This window comes from Anastrepha ludens, chromosome 2, assembly GCF_028408465.1.
Source record: "Anastrepha ludens isolate Willacy chromosome 2, idAnaLude1.1, whole genome shotgun sequence".
NCBI classification, from domain to species: domain Eukaryota; kingdom Metazoa; phylum Arthropoda; class Insecta; order Diptera; family Tephritidae; genus Anastrepha; species Anastrepha ludens.
Window position 1 is genome coordinate 97,227,469 of NC_071498.1, and position 18,981 is coordinate 97,246,449.

General features: G+C 34.5%; 2 non-coding genes across 2 annotated transcripts; one reads left to right on the forward strand and one right to left on the reverse strand.

The window, feature by feature from the left end:
• Positions 1-205: 205 nt before the first annotated feature.
• Positions 206-287, forward strand: Trnas-gcu (transfer RNA serine (anticodon GCU)). The gene has a single exon. It is a non-coding gene; the product is annotated as a tRNA-Ser (tRNA).
• Positions 288-3,517: 3,230 nt separating this feature from the next.
• On the reverse strand, positions 3,518-3,599 carry Trnas-gcu (transfer RNA serine (anticodon GCU)). Its single transcript has one exon. It is a non-coding gene; the product is annotated as a tRNA-Ser (tRNA).
• Between the last annotated feature and the right edge of the window lie 15,382 nt (positions 3,600-18,981).

Consider the following 18,981-nt stretch of genomic DNA (forward strand, 5'->3'; position numbering starts at 1 on the left):
ACCGTATTTGTGTGTATCGCTTTACGTAGTAGACGTCCTGATCTTTTTGGGATTTTATTTGAATTACCATATAAATTACAAATACTAATTTCATCATACGAAATTCTGAAATCTTTGAATATGCAATCGAATCTTTGTTATCGACAACATAATGATAAGGCAGTGTTTGGACTGAAGACGGCTAATAGGAGAATATGACTGTGTAGACGAGGTGGCCGAGTGGTTAAGGCGTTGGACTGCTAATCCAATGTGCTCTGCACGCGTGGGTTCGAATCCCATCCTCGTCGCATTTATTTTAATTTTAATTAATAATAAGCTTAAGGATATTAAAATATATTTGGTTTGCCCAAATATGCATGTTTCTTTATATGATATTTAATTGTTAAAAAATGTAGATAACGCGTTTCGCCTGATAAGCATAGCAACAACGGTATTTTGTTTAAAAAACGTTTCCTTACAACCAAAACAACAATAATCCAATACTTGGTCTTCTCGTTTTCTTTGTTCTATTTAAACATATTTTCTTATTAAACCCAATATTTCGCCTCTTAACCCATTCAACACCAACTTTACCTAAGAGCGAATTGGCATGTTTGTAGGTTTATCAGCAGAGTTCTTTTTGTTTTTTTTTTTTTGACGAATTGAAATGGCACCGGCAGTGCACTAAATGCGATCAAGTAACTTATTTGTGAGACATTTAGCAAAGTATTTTTGTTTTCTTTTGAAACTAAAACAGTGTTGGCGGGCAATTTTTTCAGAATTCACCAAGACATAATAAAATATGTATACAAAATTTTTTTTCAAAAGTGGAATTAGATATTAATTGAAACAAATGCTGTTTCTAGCAAATTTTATACCGGGAGACATTCTATAACAACAAAACAGAAGAACGTGGCATTGTGGCATAATTCTACTCCTATTTTTATAACCTACTTGTGAATGAAGTTCTAACGTTAAGATCGTAGGAATTAAAAAAAAATATCTTTGATATTTTTTCGGATCTGGTTTTTCATCCGAATTTGGTATCAAAGAAAGAAAAATTTGTTATTACTGTTATTACCAACAGTGAAACATGGTGGTGGTGAGGTGATAGTGTAGGGGTGTAAGGACGCTGGTGGAGTGGGAAAATTACTGTTTATTGATTCAACAATGGATTCGTTAGCTTTTTTAGATATTTTAAAACAAAGTTTAAAGGTTTATGGGTTTATCAAATGAATTCTGCTTTCAACAAGACAACTACTCCGAGCATACGTCTCATATAGTAAAGTTGAGGCTTCTTTATAAGCTTGTTTCTAATATCATCAAGCTATTGCCAACACATCCACAATCTCCAGATTTAAACAATACTGAACACTTATGGGCGCTTCTGAAAAGAAATATAAAGAAACAGCAAATTACAAGCAAAGAGGTCTTGAGATATGTTTATGTGGAAGGAGAGGGAGAAGACTGCTAACGGAGAGAATACCAATTGGGAAACTCTGTACCCAATAGAATTAGGGAAGTGGTGACACGTGGTGGGTACCTAACAGCTGGTAAAAAAAGTGCATATATTTTGAGAGTTTTTTGAATATTTTAAAATGTATATAAATGAGTGTAGACTTTTGGAGTTTGTTATTTTTTCGTTTCAAATAAAATCTGTTATTTATTTGTTAAATGGTCTTATCTAAAATGAGTTATGCATTTTATTCAATAAGTTTAATGTCGTTATATAGTTAAAAAAAGTCAAGAACTTCAAAACTTTTTTTCACATTACTTTTTCAACTACTCACAAAGATCGTACACTCTAAGCGTGCGCCATCAGTTAATGGCTCCACTTTCTGGAAAAATATTTCTTTTTTTGTAAATCATGAATCTACTTGTATAACCTGAATATGTAACCATTTCAGCTATGAGTAGAGTTTTCCGAAACGTTCCGACTGCAATGCTATCTAGCGTGGCCACATATTAGTTTTTGGGTAGTTGAGACATGAGTATGAAATAAATCGAAACATAAACATGATTATCAGAAATGTCTCAATCACACGCGACCTACTGCTTCCTAACAAACTCGAAAGCCTCTAAGGCATGCGCACCAAAATGCCCTAAAATTTCATCGCATCCGATTAGTTTAGGAGTCTGAAAACTACGAGCAAGCAAACAAGCAAACTTTTACAATATACAAGGTCCAGCACTCGAAGTGTAACCAACTTCAGACCGCTCGCGCAGCTGATGCACGGGCATCAGACTTCCGTTAGTTGGCTAAATGAACATCCAGAGTATTGTTTACAAGCACTGGGAAGCATTTTGCCGAGCGTAAACGCTAAAAAAGAAAATCAGTAATGGATTTCAAACGTAATAGTGTGATTTATTTATATTTGGCTTGAAAATCACAACCAGCGATTGTTCGTGAGCTCGATCACCTTAAAGTAAATAGAGTTTTTTTTAATCGTATCATTACTCGTTACAATGATACTGGTAGCATCGCGAAGCGTTATGGCCCCCCCACAGGGTATTTTTTAATTAAAAAAAAAAATTAAAAAAAAAAATTTTTTCGAGGCCATAGTCAAGGCAGTCATATCGAGCAAGAGTAAATTGATGCATAATTTTGTATTATTTTCACACATTTTTTACTTTGAATTGAATAACAGTAATTTTCCAAACTAAATTTGTGGCATATTTAATTGCTTTCGAGTGCCGGACCCTGTATAAAATGAGACTTATTATTATTTGTATCGGGTGTTTGTTTTCAGCAACATGGGAACTATCGATATCGATACATAAGGTTTCACGGCTGAGCATGCCAAACAGTGGGAACATTTCTGTTCAGTAGGGTTTGGCAAGTTATCATGAATCGCTTACACCAGAGCATCGCTTCCAAATTGTGGATGTTTACTCTTTCCTTCGACTAAGTGGAAAATTTAACGTTACGATCTTGGCTTACGTGTCTATAAAATATAGCTCGTGCAAGAATTAAAGGCTGATTGGCCTCATTTAGATTTATTATTCAGATTGGTTGGAAAAAAATAGTAAAAAATTGGACTGATCGGAATTAAAAATTGGACTGATCGCAATTAAAAATTGAACTGATCGTAATTAAAACAATCAAACTGGAACTCGTAGCCGCGCCGGACAAATCCCAGATTTAATATTAAAAAAATGCCATGAAATTATCTACCAGATTTTAATAAAAAAAAATAATTCATTCAAAAAGTATTTCAGTTTTGTATTAGCATTTTAAATTCGCAAGCTCTTAAAAAACACCCGTTAAACATGCAGTGGTCAAACTTTTAAATAAGTATTCTACATGCAGAACTTTTTTGCGGTGAAGAGTTAACTAGACATAAACGCAAATTGACAGTTATATTGGCATGATTTCAGCATATACAATATTTTTACTATAAGTATGAGTAAGCAGTCGTAGCAGAATTATTTGTTTAAGAGCTAGTTTTAAAATTCTGCATTTTACAAATAGGCATATAGCAGCACCCGAAGATTCTTGAATTGATAATAAATAACTTATACGGTGTAAAAAATTTTCCGACGAGGATGGGATTCGAACCCACGCGTGCAGAGCACATTGGATTAGCAGTCCAACGCCTTAACCACTCGGCCACCTCGTCTACATATTTAGTTGTAACCATTAAACTCTTTCACAATTTATGCACCCTACAATCAGTAAATATTGGCATTTTTGATCAAGAACAAAAAACAATTTAATATTTTCTATTGAAAAATACAGTAGTAAAATATGCAAATACTTTCTTTTTTACTTTCTGTTCATAGAGTTTCTCACTTTTGGTGTGGAGGTCAACATCATACAATTGTTTTTTGTTTTTTTGTTTTTGTTTTTTTGAATACAGTATGCTTTAAATTAAATTAGTTCATGCATAATGCGAAAAAACGCTTATGAACTTATACCAGCACAAACCTACATTTGTACATACCCAAATGTGTATAGATTTGTAGCTTTACTCGTACAATTTTGTAAGTATTTTTACAAGCAATTATTACTCTTCTCCGCATAACTGTCTCAAATAAGTATTTTTTAAAGCAGCAAATCGAATCGCGTTAAGTGTGACTTACCGATGTTTTGCCTCATCCATTTTTCCATTGACTTTGTTATTTTATTGCAATTTTTGTTTATTGTTTTTTTTTTGCATACAGCTTTCTTATATTTACATCAGTGTGCAAACACTCATATTTACATACATATATATCGACATACCTACGAGTGTGTACAATATAATTATTCAGTCATTTAAATACCCATTGAGTGCTTATACATTTAAGTCATAAACATACATACACTTGTATATATAAACAAAAACCATAAGTACTATTTATCAATAAACGCCGGTAGCCGCCGATAAGTGGTCTAGAAATATTTTGTGGTACAAATTTGTGCTGACCCATATTCGATTTTGCTTTCATGCACTTTCTCGAGTGCACCCTCGAAAAGTTTACTTTTAAGTTGATGCTTTATAAAGGAATTAAGATATTTCCTGAAAAACATTTGTTCTTGCGAAATGTTAAAAACAATGTTTGTGCCCTTGGTGGGCAATTTAGTTTTTGTTGTAAATAAGAGGGAAATAATGGTGTACAGTCAAAATTCCATAATTTGATCTTCTAAAACTAGAATTTTCTATAACTCGAACTAATTCGAGAGGCAAGGCTTTGGAGAGCAACATAAACTCAATTTTACTCCCATAATTTAAGCTTCTCTACCCCTAATTTCTCTATAACTTAAAAAAATTTTTTGCTCGAATTAAGTCGAATTATTTAAGGCAAATCCCAAATTATGTATTTATGTAGTGTTTTTTTTTTTAATATATTCGAGGAGGTATTTATGCATTTGTAAAGCGGATGTCTTTTTCTGACGTGTATTCCTTACTAACGTTTACTGGCAGATTTAAACGTTTAATAACAGATTTTACCACAGACGACGACTTTATTAAGCACCATAGCTGTAGATTCGGATTTGAGCGGAATGCAAAGTGGTGATGAGGGTTTAGTGAAGGAAATCATTTATATTTTCAAACGAATGGAACTACCGCTGACGGGTCCCTATAAGGCTTTGAACAAATTATAATCTCGTTTTAATGAAAACTCCAAAAGGAAGTTAGGTTCTAAATTTTTAATAATTTTAGACTTTTACATACGTTTGCAGTTTCTTCAAAAAACATAACGATATTCTATAACTCGAAGTCTCAATAAGTCGAACATTTTCATGGGATAATGGGGATTCGAGTTATAGAAGTTTGTTTGACTGTATTCGGCAATGACGTTTGCGTAGGTATCGGGCATCACTTGGAGAAAAGAAGATATTGGAGCAAACTCAACGATAATCGAAAGAAGTTGTGCAGTTTAAGATTCAGTTTATAACGATTTTTTCTCTTTATTTTGTTAAAAAAAAAACCTAACCTCAAATAAAAAGCTGAAAACACGTTTTTACACACTTATGTTAATATAATTTTGATACCTGAGGCATCCCAGATTTAGTACAACCGTTGGAAGAGTATACTCTGGTTTCTGGTAAAATATTTTCCCTTAATTTCGTCAGCCTACTTTGACTTTATGACACTTGGCTCTTTTAGGTACGTCATTCCGCGCTTTCATCAGCGGTTTCCTAATGTTTCTTTCTTGCATTGCATGTGTTTCGTTCCTCAAATGTTGTAAAGAGTCTTTCAATAGACGCGCCTAGATGTTGTTTTGAAATAAAATATGTTAAAATTTTGATTCTTTCAGTTTTCAGTACTTTTATTCTTAACACACCTCTTAACAATTATATGTGAAAAATTAGATCTTTTAAATGTCCACCATGCGCACGTCTACTCGTAAAATCCGCCAAAGGGTCAATTCATGAATACCTAATTGTTGAGAACGTCGAGATATCGATTCGATGTTGAAGGATGTTTAGTAACATTTTACGCTACAGCAGCAGCAGCAGCAATATTCTCAACAGAGAGTCCAATTTTTGGTCTTCCAATCATCTGCCAGTTTTCTATCCTCGACAGAACCAGTTTCTTAAAAATTTTTCACCAACCTTTCAATTGTCGACTCAATTCGACGATTACTTCCACCAAAAAATCACGAGATTTGCGATATGTTGTCCATAAAAATAAACTATTTTCATAATAATAACAAAATAAATTATACGGTCATCAAAGTACAATCCAATCAATCAAACAATAATGTCTAAGCTTGTTAAAGAGCGTTACCATACCCCTCAGCATTTGGCATTACGAGATACAGTTAAACTGTACTCAGTACCTGACCTCACTGGGATTGTAAGCGACGAGGTCTTGTGCATGCTGCTGGAAGAGGACCAGAAACTGAAAACAGAAAACATTATGCGGTATTAGCTGGTCATCATCCCAAGGTCAGGATGTACTTACTAAGTAAGTAATATGATGGGTCATGTGAAAATGTTTAGTTGTCCGTTTAGTAAAAATAGCCTGAAATTGTTAGGCTTGACACTCTGCCTATTGACACTCAGGTTACTTACTGGTTGTTTAACAGGATGTCCCTGTGAATTGAGATGGTATACCGAGCTTGCCTTGAAAATATTAGGACGTCTGAGCCCATTTTGTGTGAGTCTTGTACATAATATACAATTGGTAAAACATGTAAGATCTTATATGACCGCACCCTTCCTTAATAGATGGGCTGAAGATGTCTTGGAAAATCGAGATCATGGACGTACTATTGGTATACCAAACACGTTTTAAGTAGCAATCTACCTCTGCTCTGTTAAACTCAACTCTTATGTTCTGTATTGTAGGGCAGCATAAACCAAGTTTCAATATTTCCTACTTTGTACTTAGTATTGTATATTAATTTATTGTGGCCCTAAACCAACATCGTCTTCATTTTTGAAGACTTTAAATCAAGTCAAATACAATTCAACTAGCCAGGAAAACTTAAAAATAATAATTTATATTATAAAATTTTAAGTTTTCTTTCTTCGTAAATAATATGAAAATCAACTAATCACCCCAAACTAGGTTTTAACTGAAGATGAGATGAAATAATTCCAGAAAAGACTTTCACCGCGGTTTTTGGCAAGCATTATTTTGAAAATATTACAACTATAATATCTTTTAGCATATTTGAGTTCTCTTCACAGAAATCAATTTACGAAGCAAACGAGTTTTCCTCCGCTTTCAATGGAAGACCCTTTTGGGCTCTAGAGCTATGTTAGACTTAAATTTTACTTACAAAGTTTTCATGAAAACTTAGAGTTTGTTACTCAACACGTCATCACGATTGCACCAGCGTGACTTTCCGTTGTCCATGTCTAGAAAGCTTCGTTTTGTTTCTGACCTTTCTTTGTCTTTATTTTCGCTTTGAAGTGTTTCGTAAAAAACAATTTGTATGAAAAATCAATTTTGTATGGCATATTTGGAAGAATTTTATTCAAAATAAACATAACTTAGGCATCTTCAACCTACCGCTCTGCATGTTTTCTAAGTGAAGGTGAGTTTAGGCTAACCAGAAATACGTGTTGCGCTGGTATGGTAGGTTAGCCAAAGTTATGTTCAAGTCTTGGCTATCAAAGCTCCTGAGCTGGATTCGAATTCCCACCATTGCTCGGCGCCAAACGGTGTTTTGCTTGATACAGGATTCAAAGTAAACGTAACCAAAACCGATTGAAGCGTGTGAAATGTATTACTTCTGGCCATGCCTTGTCAATCCACCAACCGATCGCACCACGTTTACGTAGTCCTAGATATGAAATATCAAACTAGTATAACACAGTTAGCAATCTCGCCCAATTTTACTGTAAATCCGACCACGAGGTTTCGTAGATACTCTGAAGCTCTTCTAAACAGAAACTCACTTTAGTAAAGCGAATGAAATCAGCTAGATGGAGCTCTATGAGATCAATAACCCTGACAATGGCTCAATTCACATTTGTCCAAGCTAACCCGAAACTTTTTTCATGTAAGTCTGGGACACTGCTTTCCACAACGACTGAGGCCCAGTGAATTTTTCCATTTAGCTTGCTCTTGCTGAGCTCGTTAATTACCTCTTGCCTGAACTATTACCAATGTACATTTTTGTTTTATACATCTTACCCTAAAAATTTAAATAATTTTTTGTAGGGGCCCTAAAATCACCAAAAATTAAAATATTGAAATTTCAGGAGTCCCAAAAAACTTTGTTTTATGAAAGCATACGGTTTCATTTTTTGAACATTTGTGAACGGAAATTGAAAGAGGAGATTAAATACTACCGATCTGTAAACCTTTTAAACCAAATTTATGGAAAAGTGTGTGGTAAATTTCAAAACGTCGCACAGTGCTCCGAACGTGTACGTTCTTGAAACTTGGACTTTGGATGCTAAAACTCAAATTAGGAAAAGCTTCTAACCATTTTTATGATAAAAATATACCTCAAGGGGTCTAGAAATTTCAAAAAATCGATTTTTTGTTTTTTCGATATTTCGGAAGTATAGTATTTTAAGAATATACTGCGAAATTTTCATGCGGAAATTCCCAATATTACAGCTTCTACTAGCCATTAACAAGGTAGAGAGCGGTCCGCGCGCTCCTGTACCTCAAACTTTAAACTCATTATCTCGAAACGACTTTTTTCGGCCTGGTGTTGTCAAACAAAAAAAAACTATTCAACCGAATCGTCTGAAATTTTAATATGTTGTTCACAACATCCATGGCTATCGCCCGTACTAGAATCATATCATTATTATTATTTCAATTATTTCGTATTTTTTTGATTAAAAAACTGAAAAAACACGATTTTTAGAGTGTCAAATTCAAAACCGCGCTATTTTGTCAATTTTTTTTATTCTAGTACGGGACATAGCAACAGTCATACTGATTAATAATTTTTTTGTTATCGTGTTTCAGATAAATAAAAGAGCCAAATGGACAACACCGTCCAGGTCCAAATTTTCGTGAGGGTCATCTTCTGCGCCATTATTTAAATTATTAAAATAAAAAATTGTATATTTAAAATAAATTAAATACAAAACTTAAAAAATGTAATTATCGTTTTTAGTTTTTTTATTGTAAAAAAAATTCTTGAAAATATCCTTAATTTTTGAGCTCTAAACCACCGGGACCCCTTAAGTCTATTACATCGCCTCAAATCACAAGTAATTTGTACACACCGTTTCACTTCCACGCTTGGTATATAAAAATAGTTGCGGTCGAAAATTTGTTAAAAATGCATTTGTATCCTTAACAGGAAGTATCGCTATACCTTTATAAAGATAATTATAATGTACCCATAAAAAAAACAAAAGCAAATAGTTTCTGTTTTTAATATTAAGTAAATAACCTTCAAACGTGCTAAAACTCCAAAATTGGTTACATTTAGAGACAACTAAAAAAACTTCCTGCTATTGTTTTATGGGTTATGGCAATTTGAACCCTCTATTACTAGGCAAACGTAATATTTTCTCCACCGTTCTCTTTCGCCTCGTGAAAATATTTCATTTTGAAAAATTTCGTTCATGTCCTTTTTACCTTTATAGTTATAATACACGAAAGCATTTTTTTGAAGACATTCCTAAAAATGAGGTGCTAAATTAAACAGGTTGACCAGGAGTGTGCAAAAAGTTCTCTTTTTCTTTGAAGTTAGAACGACTTAGCGGTACAGGTTGATTTGAAATTTCTTGATATGAAAAACCGACACTATGAGAGATTTCTCTTCACTCCATTTGCTATTATTATCAGATCCATTAGTTTCACCTCGAAGAAAGTTAAAACAAATCATCAAGGGGTTCCGATTTTAGTATTAAGCAATACCTTGTTGAAAATGAAATAACAGATAATAGCATGGAACTCTTTTTATCAATTATAAGTTCTTCCACTGAGGATTCAAGTTCAGAAATGGATACATAATACACAAAGAATGTATATCCATTTATATTTTCCTTTTATTTTTTTAATTTTAGGAAAATTGTGTTGTTTTCTTTATGCGGTTTAATTTATATTTTTTTAATATATATAATTGTACATGTCAACAATAATTATGCCTTATTTTACTTCTATATCAAAAATCACTTCTATATAAAAAAAACTCGGTTTTTCAAAATTTATAACCGGTACGGTGAAACTCGATTTCAGTTTTGAAATTATCGTGATGTAATCCTTTGAAAAAGTACAGTTTCAACAAATTCCGACCACTTCTTTTATTTTTGTCCAATGTTTTTATAAATTCGGAACACTGTGCGCCGGCGGTTGAATTGAAATAGAATATTGCTGAGTCCCTATTTAAAAACGCGATGTACTAAGTGTGTGCTTACATAAAATAAAATGCAATTAATGCTGTGAACTTCCACCTATGCAGATCGCAATATAACTATATACACTTTTGGTAACAAGAATACGTACGAAGTGGAGTAATAGCAAGAAGGATAAAAAAATCAACAATTAGTTATGTTATATAAATAAACTGGACACATTTGCGTGTTACACTGCAATTTAACTGAAACCATCAAAGCAATTACAAATACAAATTTGTTGAGAAGTTAACAACAAAAACAAAGAATTCATTCTTTTCACAGCTTCTTGAAAGAAAGATACAATAGATACGATGCTCAATTAATCACTCGCTTATGGGATTTAGACAATTACTTTATTTAATTAAAGCAACACACGTCCCATCCATTCCTGAACTGCACTCTTGCCAGAAGACCTACGCATTAGGGAGAAGGACACAAATAGCCAAAGTGTAGCAAATTTTTATGCAATTGCCAATGTAAGAACAGAAAATGTGTTGGCAAATGAACTTCGACGCTCTTTTAACTTGTTTACAAAACAGGATAATTGAAATTCTTTAACTGAGAATGTGTACGAGGAATTGTGCTTAGAAGAGACGCCTTACACAATTGCCTGACTGCGTGTGTACTGCATATACTTACATACAACGTGTACATAGATACAAATGTCAGTACGCGTGTGTACCAGTGTAAATGGTTTGACAGAATTTCCACAAATAGACCGCACTGCAAACGACTTGATATTTTTAGATTCTTAACTGTGCGGGAATTTAGGTGCAATTATTTAAGGGCATCGAACTTTGACTATAAACAATAGCAAAGCTACAAAGCAGCATAGTTACATTAAAGACCCACAAATATGCGTACGGACGAGAAAGCATAAGTGGTGTTTAACTTGGTTACAAAGACAAGGACGTTCTGTGTTTAATTGCGCTGAACAGGGCGTTGACACATCGTGCAAATCGAGTTTTCGATACAATATTTATCTAATGCTAATCACGCATCAGAAAAATATTACCCATATGTAAATTTGTAAAATAGTGCATAATTAAAAGGCTCGTACATATGTATATACAAGGTGGCGCAAAATTAATCATCCACTTTTGATTTTGAATAATTTTTTACCAAATAATAAAACAATTATTTTGAGAGATGGAAAACATTATTTTCACCTTACGCTCCTATACGCTCCATTCTTTTTCTGTATGCAGTAGCTGTCTAATTCACAAGTGTAAAATATGATAGACGTACGACGCCATTTTGGAAAAATTACAAATCTTGTACGTACAAAATACATGTGTGCACTCGTTTGCTTAAATTCTCTACTGTCACTTTTCCTGACTTAAAAAATTATCATGTTGCATTTCAAACTACATAAAACGTGAGGTAATGCAGTGCAACTAAGAACTACAGCATTTTTTCACTTGTTAGGATTTTTTGCCTGTAACTCGCGTCAAATGACAGCCCATCGACATATTTATCAGCTTTAGCTATTTTTCTCTTTTTCTTCAACGCTCACTATTGTATAGCTTACTGTTTAACAAAAACCATATACATCTAATTTTTTAACTTTATGGAAAAATTAAGAAAAATATCTAACTTCATCCCAATTCCGAGGTTTTGAATTATAATTCCTGTGGTGTATTTGTTATATGGAAAAAATTCAAGGAAAAAAATTATAAAAAACAACTCGATTTTTAACAACTTCAAACTTGCACTTTATTACACTAAAATTTAATGGGCTACAAAACTGCATACCAAAAATTTTTCTGAAAATTCTAATTAAAAATCATTGAATTCGGCTGAAAGCCTGCGAAATTTTTCTACTTTTCTTAAAAATTTTAATATTGTTTTTGTCAGACAATGAGCCATATTTTTATAAAAAAACAAAACAGTAATGAATATATTGATGTGATAACGATTTGTCGCGGAACGTAAATAGGTACGTACTGGTATATATGTACTTATAGATGGTGTGGAAGAACGCGTATAGGGGTATGTAATAACATTTCATTTTGCTCTGTTTAATACCCGTTTATACATAAGTATTTCCTTAGCCAAATTATTTTACTACTACAGGGTGCGCCATCTTTTATGTTGGTATGACAACATTGAATAACTTTGAAAAAAAAAAACTGATTTGTATAAGTGAGTTATTTTTATTTGATTTGGTTATTTACAATTTATTAAAACTATTTTTTTAATACAATATCAATCAAGTGGCCATCTTTATTAGCAATCACAAACTGCGATCTTTTTTCTGCGTTTGTCATCACCTTGGTTGGTTCATGGTTGAAATTATACTGAATTGACGTATCGAAAACATGTATTTGAAGTCGATCGGTTGGTAAATGACAAAGTTATTCAGCGTTTACATACCGACATAAAAGATGGCCCACCCTGTATATATACATATCTACATTAGGGTGCTCCAAAAACCAAGCAAACAAATTTTTTTTCTTGATGCTACCTCCCAATTTTGAACGTCAATGCTACGGGGTCACTGTTTGATGGCCAAGATTGGAATAGATTGTGTCTAAGAGCACCATAGATGATTATCACAGGAGCTTGCATTCTACCCTAACCAAAGGTATTAAGACTCTATTAGAGCTTCTCCTCGTAGGTCACGACGCAATCAGACTGAATGCATGCATATTCTATGAAGATTTCAGGATACTCGAAAATTATCGGAACCCTTCCAGGAACACATAGAGAGCTGGTTTACACTGCTCCAAAACTCTCTATTGAAAATAATTTTTCCCACAAACATTAAGGACCTTGGCGTTAAGGAACAGTGGCTACATCCACTGGCTTAAGGCTAAATAATAAGATCGGAAGTGTCATCCTCTCAGAAGGGCTGTAGCTGCACTTAAGTCTATGGGTACCTGACTACTGTATCGTCTTTCAGAGAGTTAAAGCTGGAAAAGAGGCTGCTATAAAGGAGTTGTGGGTCAGGAACTCGTCTGTTGCAGCACAACCGATCACTATCTACCCTGACAGTCAAGCAGCCATAAAATCTCTACAGTGCAATTCTAAACCTTCTAAAGTAGCAATTGAATGTAGAACTATTAAAAGTGTGTTGTCCTATTCACGAAAGTTGTCTGAGTTCTTGGATACAGAGACTTTCTCGAACTTACATCGCGTATGAGCTGGCTAGAAGATCAGTCTTAAATCAGTAAATTCTGCACAATATTTGGGGATCTCTTTACCGTGAAGCAAGCTCTGGATCAGAACGGGCTACATCGGACAAGCCAACATTAGATGGGCCACTAAGCACACTTGTGAGATAAGTAGACAGGTTTGGCCTAGAACAATGCTCCCAGAACTAACCCAGAACTAGGCTCTTGATCAATCAGGACAGGCCTTCCATTAGTACTGAGGTTGATATCATCATCGGACACTGCGTAATGGGTACACATCGGAACCATATGGGATTTCTCTAATGATGACTTCTGCCGCAGCTGCACGTCGAGACCGTTGAACACTTCCTCTGCTACTGCCCCGCTCTGGCCGAACCGCGACACTGTTGCCTAAACTCTTACTTTTTTGGATGTCTAGCAGACTTGGTATGGGCAGACATTTATAGTATTTCGTCGTTACTAATGAGGCAAAGTGGTTTCAAAACATTGTGAATTAGAGCGCAACTTGAGTACAAACGAGTGGTAAAACAATGGGCCTCTCGGTGTAAGTGGAGCGCCTCTACACCCTTATAGAGAGTGGCAACCACCGTAACCTAACAGAAACTACCTTCCAAATTTGTTTTATGATCAAAGAAAACAAGTCACTTGTATTTGTATGTTCTTTTATTTAACATTTAGCCGTGCCGATAGAGCTTTGACATTGAGGCATTGAATTGCATAGGAAAAATTGCACTTTTCGTTAGTTTGGTATTAATGCATGCGAATCGATTTCATTTAATATCCGTTTTTGAAAATTTATACTAAAAATAAAAATGCGGTTATTATTTTGGAAGGTTTTGAGAAGCGAAATTAATTTTTTTTCTTTTTTTTTAAATTCCTTTAAAATTTTGGTTGAAAATGGTTACATTTTTGTCTTAATAAAGCATAGGATCATCCTAGTATACATACATACTCGTACATATGTAGCTGCTATAATTAAGTGAGGCGTCATTAAAGGCGTAAAACCTTTTGCTAAGTCTGTCCGTGGTGACACGTACGAATAGTACAATATTTATACAAATGCATGTATGTATGCATTTAGAATACTTGTGTTTTTGTTGTGTTCACTTAGCGTTTTAGACCTTAGAATGCGCGGATTGCATGTTTCGTCTAAGCCCTAAACTCAAAAGTACATAAATTTAATTAAATCATCTTACTATTGAAGGTTGTTGGCTCTCTTTTAAATACCTTCATTTAATTAGTTGGTGTCCAGCAGATTCCCGTGGCATTTCATTTATGAAAGTAAAGTATTAATGAGACATGCAATTTTCTCTCATAAAATACATAATTTGCTTACACTGCTGTGGTCGTATACCATAATTGCTTAAGTTGATTTAAGATACAAATTAAATTGTTTTCTTAGTAGCGTTCTAAATACAGTTCGCATAATTTTCTATTTTTTTATTTATCATCATTATTTCTTATTTCAATTTATTGAACAAATTTCTGATAATATTGTTTACTGGGAAAAGCTAGCAAAAAATTAATCATAGGTTGCTACACTATAAGTATGTAAATGCCCACATTTTCATTTCGACTTATGCTGCTATGCACAGGCTACAGAATTGATGAAGAGAAAAGAGAATCGTACTTCCTTACTCATACCAGTATCGAATACCTCTCTCTGATACTCATATCCCTAAAATGGGCGATGGATGTATCCCTAATTGGACGATGTAAGACAAGGCAAGCCCACCCATGTATACTCAGATAGCTCAAAGCTCGAGTGTAGGGTGGACGGAAGTGCATATTCCGAACATCTGGAATCACATTCAGCTCTCATCTTCCTGACTGCTGCAGTGTTTATAAGGCTGAACTGATGGTAATAATAAAAGCCGTGACACTGGTACAGTATTATACGATACCAGGAGATGATATTCACATTTTCACTGAAAGTCAGACTACAAAAAAGTCCTTCACAAAGCAGTCGACAACCTCTAAGGTAACCGCGAAATGCCGCAATCTTTTAAAGAGATCTCATTTCACCCCAAGGTAGCATGGATTTCTGGTCATTGCGACATTGAGGGCGAAACGTGGTACCAAGCTAATTGATGAGCATACAGGCATAATCATACGCTTATAGGCATGTAAGCTACTTATTTTTGAGAAAATTGCGAACGAAACATGGCGTAAGGGAAATAGGGGTACCTACCTAATACATAGACAAGCTGAAGTAATGACTTCTGCAGAAGCAGTCTAAATGAGAAAAAGGGAGATACGATTTTGCGACTTCTTTGTCACTGCCCTGCTCTATCCAGACGCAGATGTGCCATTTTAGGTGGACAATTTTAATGAGAATCAAATTAGAAGATCTCAGCTCGGTGGAAATCAGGGTATTTTCAAATTTCTAAACGTCTAGCATACTTTGTTTTAATTATATTATTATTGAATCACCGGGACATTAGCGCATACATCGTTTGTCAGATATTTAGTTGAACTTCTTCTGCAATTAATGTTATGTCTAGCTGTTGTTATACGAATGGATGGATTCACAATTTTAGGCCGCCTCGAAACGGTGGATTAATTTTTATGAAATTTTTGTTCAAAACTCTCCGAGAACTAACAGCTATAAGACGATTTGTTTGCTATTATTTGATATTTCTTGTCCATAGGAGCATTCAAGACCAGGGTCTACAGAACTCTTTAAAATTTAGCTCGTAAGGAAGACTACCTAAAGTCCGTTAACTATTTTTTACTCCTTCCGGTCATGAATGGTAGAGAAAGAATTTATGGAAATAAATAATATTATAGGAATTTTTAGTTTACTCAGGGTCACGGTGCCTATGTACCTATGAACCCCGTAGTTTTTGTATTCGTAACATGATTTGCTACGGATTACTAAGCGCTGAACGAGTCTTGTTGAAAATTTAAAAAGTTGGTGTTCGGTATCGGATGTATCTATACCAAAATACTAAGGAACTTTAGCTTTCGACTCGCCAAACGTGTAACAATTTTCCACCGAAGATTTACCAAAAATTATCACCTTCACTGATCGCCACCAGCCGCGCTTTCTGCTTTTTAAGCATGTAAATGAGATTTTGATTGGCCTGTTTATTCGTGTAAACAACAATTCTCGTCATATCAACACTTACACATCTTTGTACCAACCGTTTTTCTTCTGCGACTCGACAACCATGCGTATGCGCATCTGCACAGATATAAAGAACTGTCTCATCGCGAATACGAAGTCATTTTAACTTTGCAGCTTGCAGTGCGCAGTGCTTACGTGATTACAAACAAGTGTTAGCAAAATATTTCTTTTTCATATAAAAAGGTGAATTGAAATGTTAAATAAACAAATTAAATGAAAGTGAGTGGAAAAAAATAATGAGTTAAAAAAAACTGAAAAGTCATCCAATTAAAAAAGAATAAGCATTCTACTTTTTAGCAAACGACGCATATGCGCAAAAAGAAGGAATATCAAGAGGAATCGCAAAACTTCGAATAAAATAATTATAATGAATTATCTTAGGATACAAATTTTACATAAATAGCCTTTGAAAATTGTTATTTAGGTGGGTTGTTATTTTAAATGCAAGAGTCAGGCCATAACTACGCCCATCTCCCATATACCGGTAATTAAAAAAAAAAAATCGATAATACCATTACTAACATATTAAGCAATTTGCTGGAAATTTGTGTAAGGAAACTTTTGAGAAGAGTATATTTATAAAACTTAAAAGCTACTACTTAAAATAAAAACAAAATCATATACGCATTGCTTCGGTTTGCATAAAATATACGATATTGCAAAGCAAATATTATATAACAACCTCACGCTTGCATTTCATTTAAATTATATCGAAAAAACAAACTTTGCATATTAAACCTTGACGATTCCACGCCTCTTAACCAAAATAGTTAAAAAAAGAAATGTTTTCTGGGAAAGGTCTTAAATCAAATAGGGTTGGCTTACAATTTAGAATAGGACGAAATGGTGTTAGAAAAAAGCAAGTAGGCAGAAAAAACCAAATATTTCTACATTGTATAAACACTACTAACAGGCAAAAAATGTGGAATAGAGCACTAAAGAGTATGCACAGAATATATAATGAATTTGACCATAGCGTAGGTCAAAGTTATTTTAAGGATGACATAGAAAAATTTGAAATTTCACGCATTTTTAAAGCCAGAAGTAATTACATTATGCGTATGCATTGCGAAGGAGGGTATCCAACATTTTATTGGACGATGCCCAATATTAAAACAATACCGTTGTACTTTCTTTGAAAATACGTCCGAAATAATTCATTTTCTAAATGGTGTAAGTGATGTGCAATGGAAAAAATTTATCAATTTTATCACAGACGCTTCAAAGTACAGGCAATTTATTATAGATTAATAGTTTGTCGGTACGGACGGATCCAAGATAGAATCTGGAGTGGGAGCGGGCGTTTTCTCTAAATCAGGCAACATTTCGGTCTCCTTTAAACTGCGAGTAGCATCTTTCGCGATCCTGCAGGCTTGCAAAATGCTTCGGGATCGCTGTTGGGAGGGAGACATTAATATTTTTTCCGATAGCCAAGCTGCGATCAGGTTTCTTCTGGTGAACTTCTGTAAGGAGGAACTCAAACATTTCGATCGAGCAGGAAACAGCTCCCTTATCTGGGTTCCTGGGCACAGGAATATAGAGGGAAATGAAATTGCCGACGAGCCGAATGGGTCGAAAGAACCGGTTTCAGCTGTCCCTCTCTCAGACATGGGAGTCAATTTCTCCGTTGTTAAAGGGAAACTACACAATTTCTTTCTAAAAAAAAGCGCAACACAGATGGAGGTCTGTCTCATCGTGCGCTATTTCGAAAACACTATGGCCCCAATACGATAGAAACAGAACGCTTAAGGGGATGAGAATCCCCCGCCATTCAATTTCCAAACTCATTGCGGTGTTCACTGGTCACTGGGTGATCGGTACTCATGCGGAGAAGCTTGGAATTCCGTACAACCCCTATTGCAGAAGCTGTGGGAATCTTGTAGAGAAAGAGACTGTTGAACACTTTCTCTGCAAATGTCCGGCTCTGGCGGCTAGGCGCTTGAGATTCCTTAGCATGCCCTTTGGGGATGACTCCAGCCTAGATCCCTTTTCTCTCCTACACTACATCAACTGGTTGGCTGTAGAAGGTTTTTTCTTCCCAAAATGGTATCAAAACGGCACGTAAGTGCTACTTGAAGTGTGCCTGTGGCACTCTTGCCTACCTTCGTACCTAACAGTTTTGTAAATAAATGAAGTAAAAAATATTGTAAATAGTTGTGTAAGATTTTTGTGAAAAATAAATGAATCAACCCCTCTCTATCTATATCAACCCAAATACTCATTTTTTATAGATATTTTTTAGGAATTGATTTTTTTTAGGAAAATAAAATGCGATCGTTTTGATTTTATAGTATGTTATTATTGACATCAAATAGTATACAATAACAATTTTTGTTTTTTACATATTTTTTTGTAGTAGTGTGGCACCAAAGTAAGCGTCTTAAAAAGAGATAGGTGGCTTGACAACAGGATTTTGGCTCTTCAGGACATCTGAAAAGGAAAAGTTAAACTGATTATTATTCTGTAGGCTTGTCATTCTGGCA